The sequence below is a fragment of the Lolium perenne genome, chromosome 2 (genome assembly GCF_019359855.2).
Source record: "Lolium perenne isolate Kyuss_39 chromosome 2, Kyuss_2.0, whole genome shotgun sequence".
Lineage (NCBI taxonomy): Eukaryota > Viridiplantae > Streptophyta > Magnoliopsida > Poales > Poaceae > Lolium > Lolium perenne.
The window spans coordinates 69,325,410-69,333,118 of NC_067245.2; positions in this window are offsets into that span (position 1 = coordinate 69,325,410).

Here is a 7,709-nt window from a genome sequence, read left to right on the forward strand (position 1 = left end):
TATTTTCATAATCAAGATCAGACAGGCAAGACGTAAGGGTTTTACCTCATCGAGGGCCCCGAACCTAGGTAAATCGCTTTCCCCGCTTGTTTGATAACCGATGTCTCGTGTCAGCCTACATGATTCCATCTACCCTAATCCCCAAACGGAGGGCATTGTCGAGGAGTACCATCGACAGTCCCCGAAACCTAGTGTCATCATCACCAAAATACAAAGAAGGGGGCAAAATGTACCTTGTGCTTAAGTTTTTATAGGGGTTGTTAATGTCAGTGTCGGTCGGCCAAGACTTGGACCGACCGCCCTGTTTCAGCAACTCCTTCTAGCTCTTCTTTCTCTTATTCTTCGATGCCTTGGCTCATCGGGGGGGGGGGGGGGGGGGTAATCATCGGTGGTCGTAACTGATAGCACATAGCATGTTGGTGGTATCGAAATCACACATAGAGAGGGGTGAGTTCACATTATGGTGTATTGCTTTAGCTCATCACTAGGCCACTTTGGAGACTTCGAGATGGTATAGAGTCGTTAGCATGTCGGGCTGCATCACTATTGTTCTAAAAATTTGACCAAACTTAAAATAAATTTGGTTTACGATAAAAGTAAATGTACACTTATTTGTGGAGTATTTTGGTGTGGGCATGCCTAGTGGGAATCGTCACATTTCCATGTGAAATGCAGCATGTTGAAAACCCCACATTGTTAATAATAATAATGGGAAGTACTCCCTAAAAGGATCCCACTTTCGATCATATTTACTCCTATCTCTTTTAATTAATTTGAATTTACTAAGTTTTGTACAGTAGTATTAAATTTTTTTTTTTTTTTGAGAACACAGTACAACGCAGACGTTCACAAACACACACGTACAAACACCCCTATGAACGCACGCACACCCTACCCCTATGAGCACCTCCCTGGGACTGAGCCGGCATATCTTAAGGTGACGAAGTCATCACTGAAAACATAGCGCCGATTAAATCCTGGAATAAATCCAGGTAAATACAAACACCCAGTAGTATTAAATTTGAGAACAGTATATGTTCTAAACCCTCAAGGAACCAAAACCCTACCGGTACGGTCATCCCCTCCTCTTCCCCCCTTTCCCCGCGGTCGAGCCCGTGGAGCTGTGGTCGGAGCTCGCCAGGAATGGCGGCGACTTGTTTTGAGGTACGTGTCGCTCATCTCCCTCTCTCCCTCCCTCTCTCCCTCCGTTCTTCTCGTGTTCGAGCGCCGCCGCCGTGCGCGATTGCGATCCCCGTCGTACGGGACCCCCGCCGTTCTTCGTGTGGTGTCGAGAAGAAACCAGTCCATAAGTTTAATCGACCTTCTCGAGCCAAATCACCCCCTAACATCCGAACGCACGCCCGCATCCCCCTCCCCCATCGGCCTATCCCACATCCCCTCCCCTCCCCCCGGACACCTAGCACACCAGACGCGAATAAATTGGTCTGTAGCAACGATGTAGAGCCCAACCCCCTCTCGGTGGGAATTTTCGTTCAAAATGGGTTAGATATAATTAGTATTTACCTATCAACAAAATCACTAGAAGTAATCCTTTGCTATAGCTGCTGGCTCAGGTTGGTTACTGATAATTACTTTTCTGAACTTTTTTAGTGTGTATATGTTGAATTTTCTGTACCAAGCTTGTGGACATGTTGAACTTTCTGCATTAACAACTGATCTTGTATTGTCTTCTGTTCCCTCGTTTGCACAAGATGCGTGTTTTTTCCTCAGCATCAATGACAGTGAAAGCGCCTGTAGACCAATTTTAGGAGTAAATAGGCACACGGTATTTTTCCTTTTCAACCGAAATGGTAAATAGTAGAGAAAACCATTTCGGGGTGCAATCAAATTCGCATAGTTTGTGCCCAGCATAAGTAACTAGCTTCCAGAATAACAACCAACACAAGCAATTTACAAACTGGCAGCAAGCTTTAGCTCCTTCGGTTCAGGTTAATCTTCGTGACATGGTGGCTTGAAACCGTTCATGGCACTTCTTGAGATGGAATGCTATCGACATGCCATTTTTCTGGATGATATTGAAGGAACACAACTGAAGGATGTTTGACAAGAAGGCTATAAGTGCTGAAAGTCTAGCATCCAAAATCATCGATGCGCTTCATACATGGATCCAGTCTGGGCTGAGGGAGTGACCGGGTTTTGCATCCACCTGCCTAAGATTTAGAGAGATCATGCCTTCATTTTCTTCCTCTCCCCTGTGTTATTTCTCGATTCTTTATCCATTGAGCCCCTGTAATCTTGAACTGGTTTCTTTTATGGTTCTGCCATTTTATTTTAATGAATGAAAATTAGATCTGCTACATTTTCTCAAAGAAATCTGAACTGCAGGAGATAGGTTACTTCACTATTGATTTCGTGGAGTTTTTGTTTGTTTGATAATTAGCACATTTTGTTTCTGTGCAGGATTTGGACAGACTGGAGTTAAGGCTCTACAGTGAGGCTGAAAAAATGGCAAGATCATACCTGTCATTCACAAGAGAGCTCAGGAGGCTTCTCAAAAAAAGATCCATGGAATTCTTTGAAAAGAATGTTCAGCCTGTTGATAGTAATGGCAGTCCAACTGGTCCTTCATATAGGTACAGCATCCCGGTGCTCCCTACTGAAGCTCGTAACCCCAAGTACTTTATTGTTGACTTGGTTAGTGAAGACGGTGCCAAACCTGTTCCGCTTTTGTTTGAGTTTGCGGGAATGTACTTCCAGGGTTTCTTTGCTGATGATTTCTGGTGGTTATTTGAGGATGCTCATATTATTCAGGACCTTGATATCGCTACTCTGAAAGCATACATGCGGATCTTGTCCTTTAAAGGGTCATACAGATTTATTGGACAGACTTATACGACTTTCAACATTGGAATTGAAGGTCAAAGAGACACCTACTTCATTCTGTCCAAATTCAAGTCTAACACAGAACAAGATGATCTATTGAAGCGAGCATTGTGCAGAATTGTTGTTACAATCTGTGAGGCAATTCGGTTTCCGGAGCTTTTGGAATTCCTTTTCAAAACATTTGAGGAAGGACAGATGTATATAAGTTTGGATGATGAGGACAGGAATTTTTCTGATCATTTCACTGAGTGGGGGACTTACTGTCGGATCATCCGGGCAGGGGGGACCGATCTGCTTCCAGGAGGCTTTGTATCATATCAGTCACTGTTACAGTTCGTTGCATTTCTTATACCTGAGTAGAAGCATGAACTTGATCTTTATAGTCTATACCCATAATCAGTCTGGGAGTGGAGAATACTGGATTAGAAAAAATACAGGCTTTCAAGGTAGCTGGCTGCTGTTCTTGGTTTATGGACATATCAGTCACTGTTACAGTTCGTTGCATTTCTTATACCTGAGTAGAAGCATGCAGTGATAAGCTTGAACTTGATCTTTATGGTCTATACCCATGATCAGTCTGGGAGTGGAGAATACTGGATTAGAAAAAATACAGGCTTTCAAGGTAGCTGGCTGCTGTTCTTGGTTTATGGACGACATGCCAGAAGTTGTTATACAACTGACAACTTACGTGCTTATTTTTCAGCTGGCTTCTTATGCATGTTTGATTTCTTTGTAGAGCAGTTTAGTTGTTCAACAGAAGTATGCTCTGTTTTCACTATGTTCTATTGTCTGCTTGAATAGACTGCTGCTACATAGGTTATACTGATCCTACTTGCAAGCTGTATTTTGGATCTATGGGAGCAGGTAGCTGCTGTTTATATGCTTGCTCACGTATGTTGCTGTGTTTATGCTTTTGCTGTAGGTAGCTTCATTATGCTTGCTGAAGAGACTTGTTTCACGTATGTGTGCTGTTTATGCTTTGCTAGAGGTACTTGCTGTTTATGCTTTGCTGGAGTTGCTTGTTTATAATTCCTGGAGAGTGGAGAGTGCTTTCATACGTATGGTAGTGGTAGAAGTGCTTGTATTATGTTTCTTCCTTGCTGTTTGAACAGGTAGAGGTGCCCGTATATTTACTTAGTGCTTGAACATGCAGAGAGGTGCTTTGCTTTGTACTCTATTTGAGTATACTTTTTTTTTTTGGAGGAATTCTATTGAGTATACTTGGTTCCAGTTCACCTCATGCCGTCCTTATGGGCCAGGCCCATATGGCTCTGGGCACGTAGCGAATAGCGACTACTTAGTACGGACGCGAAAGACTTCAAAAAAAAAAAACTTAGTACGGGCGCGTCTGATCCCCGACCACAAAAGGAAAATAAAGAGGAGACCAAACCCTAGCCTAGGCAACCACGCGCCGTCGAGGGTGATTCACCGTCGGCACCCAGATCCGCTGCTAGGAAACAGTCGTGTCCATCCAAAACTGCCGGCGACCGCCGCCGGTGTCGCGTCGGCCTCGGATACACAGGCCGACGGACGGTGTCCAACTCTACTCCAGGGCCTCCCGTCCAGCGCAAGGTGATTCAGTTCAGCTGCTGCGTCTTGGCCGATCCATAATCTCGAGTTCTACCAAGCATTTTCTTGTACTCCGTATTTTAACTCCATCTATAGTCTGTGGTATTTATAAAGCGGGACGAAAACCTATTTCGAAACCCAATTTTGATTTCTCGACTCAAGATAGCAGCCGGTGTGTGGTTGCCTGTCATTTTTCGTTTTTTCTCCCTAATTTACGATTTTTAATACTCCCTTCGATTCATATTACTTGTCATTAATATAGATGTATCTAGAACTAAAATATATCTAGATACATCTATATTAGAATTAACTAATATGGATCAGAGGTAGTATTTTATTTTTTGCTCGGGGAATTCTGGTCTTTCATCTTTAGATCACACATAAGACCATAGACAGAGTAGGTATCATAGCTGAGGAACTCTGGCCAGAGTGATCAGACAACCGCGGTTGAAAATGCCTGAAAAGGCCAGTTGAGCACTTGACATGTGCTAAAACATTAGACGGGATTCTGTCAATAGTCCATTTATGGTACTCTTATGTATTACGATGGATGTACGCTAATGCTGCGCTTGTTTCTGCAGGCTGGCTAGAAAAGAAAAAAAAAAATGGAAACAGACCATGCAGAGATGATGACAGGAGATTCGTACATGCCAATTGAATAACCTTTCCAGTGCTCCTACACCTGATCAAATTTGCATTTTTCATGTGCTGAGCTAACATGCGTCCCCTCTGTTTTGCAGGTGTCTTGGTAGATGTTATTTGGTTGTGAAAAGAAACTTGGATACTGCCAATTTTGCTTTTGGATGATTCTCAGAAAAAAAAAGAGACAAATCATGGATCAAAGTTTTCTCTCATTGTAGATTTGAAGCTGCAAAGGTGTGGAGTGAAAATCAGTTAATTGTTTTCTGGTGTCATTAGCTTACGAGTAAAACTAATTGTAACACATGTAATCATTATTTTCCCCTTAATTTTTCATCTCATTTTTTAAAAGGGAAAAGTAGCACAAAATCTGAAGCTAACATTCTTGCTTAGTGTTGGGGCGATCCTCGGGGCATTTCGACTCTTGGCCGTTGGATCTAGGATGCCACGTGATCCTCACCGTCCCTATTCTTCCCGCGTGGGATAAAAGGCCCGTAGTGGAACCCTAGGCACCACACACAGACTCTTCCTCTTGCAACCCTGTCCATTCGAGCGCTCCCACTCATGTCCCTCCACCTCCGCTAAGCGGTGTGCCCTGCTTGACCTAGGACTTGGACCTCAGTGGTGTGCATGTTCGATCCGCTGCTCCTTGAGGCCAGGTCGGACCCTCCCCATGCACCTACCTCTCCCCTGTCCTCCATTTTGCACTCTTTCTTCTTCTCCGCCCTCCTCCCATTTTCTTGCCCTTGCTGCCACATCTCCTCTGCTGCTCCTCGTGAGATCGAGTCGACCAGCCAGTATACCTCTCGGCGTCCAGTCCCTTGCAGATGCTTCCTCACCAGGAGAGCGAGGGAGAGTAATGGAGAAAGAGGTGACAATATCAAGATGAGAAGGGGAAGGAGACTATCTGTAGCAAGGATAGGATAAGCTCTTAAGCTGACATTTTCTTTGGAAAGTGCTACTGGATAGGTGGCTATCTTATTAGCTTTGATGAAATTAAGTCATGCTTTTTTGCTATATTGATGAAAAAACAAGTTCTGGCCAATTCAGTGATGAGGTTTTTTGTTTAAAGTGTATCCATTTGAAGTTCCTTGCCAACTTTTGAAACGATTGTTCATTTCTCATTTCTTCTTTAATTAGGTTTATCACATAGGGTCACAATTCTCCCCCTTTTGCAAGCAATATATTTTGGATCTCCATCTGTGCATAGCAATCTTGCAGGATCTAATTGTAAGCATGAGACAGGAACATCGAACAACACTGGTTTATGATAAGCATGACCATGGTTTGTATTGGTTCAGATCTTTACAAGAGATCGTTATGCTGGATGTAAACAAACAAGGTCTACGATCATTTAGGGTTCTATTTCTGGATGCACATAGTATTCAGATGAGTTTCCTCCATTGTCTGTTATCTATAAAGTTATGAACGAAGCAACCCCGAGCGGCCACCAGGTAAATCAGAATTTACCTGCCGTAGATTTCGTCTCAAGGAATCTGGGCCGTCCGTTTTTTACCATGGGGTATAAAAGGCAACATCCCATGGAGGGAACCCTAACCCACTTTCCCCCAATCCCCGTGCGCGTCTCTTCCTCGCCAATGGCAGCTGCCCCCTCCTCTCCCGCTCAACCTCTGATCTCTCCTCCACCAGTCGTCGCGGCTCCTTGTCACCTGCTCTCTCCTCCTACCCGGCGCGCGTCGGTGTTCCTGCCGCTCCGTGTGGTGGTGTACGATGGCGCGGCGGCGGAGGAGGACAAGACGGTGCTGGGCCACGGGAGCTCGTGCGGCGGCCGGCCAGGCTCCATCTCCTCCACCCCTCCTTTTGCCCTTAGCTGGAGCAGAAGGAGGCAGCAGGCCTCCGCCACGCCCCTCCCTGTTAGCCTTGGTGGGAGGTACATGTCGACACTCCCGGCGGTAGGGGCTAACTTGCTCGGCCCGGAGAGCAACGGCGGTCCTAGTCCAGCCACCTTCCTCCGTGCCTAGCAGGTGGTGTACATGCCGCTGCTCGAGATACTGCTGCGCTCCGCCTTCTCCTCCTTGGCGGTGCTCAGCTGGAACAGCATGGTGCACCGCAGAGCCTTTCTTCTACCGGACGACAGTGACAAGCGAGGTGAGAAGCCGGCAGCCCCTCCCTTCTCCACCCCGTTGCTCTCCCCATCAACTGTCTCTCACTCCTCCCAGGCGTTCAACAGGAATATCATCCAGAACGCAGGGAACTCCTCCTCAGCGGATCTGGCATGAAACATATGTACCCATAGTCTTAAACTCGTCCTTATGATTTCTCTCTCGCTCTATATATATATGTATGTATGTATATATATATATATATATATATATATATATATATATATATATTTAATCCTTGGAAGTTTTGTTTATTTGTGCAGATCTACTCATCTATACAAGCAAGATGTTTGAAAAAAATCCAAGCAGGTTATTCACTCCTTTGATCTCTTGATTGAGCACAGATGAAGATGTTCTTGGATTCAGTAAAGATTCAGGTTTGTTTTTGCCTACGTTTGGCCTTACATGTTACGAATTTTGGCTAAAAGCTAGTTGCTTAAAACTTCAGTGTGGAGGGTGAGATGGCTCTGGATATGAATTGATTCTGGGGTGGAGCGAAAAATTACAGCTCTGCTTGATGCTGGGATGCAGCGA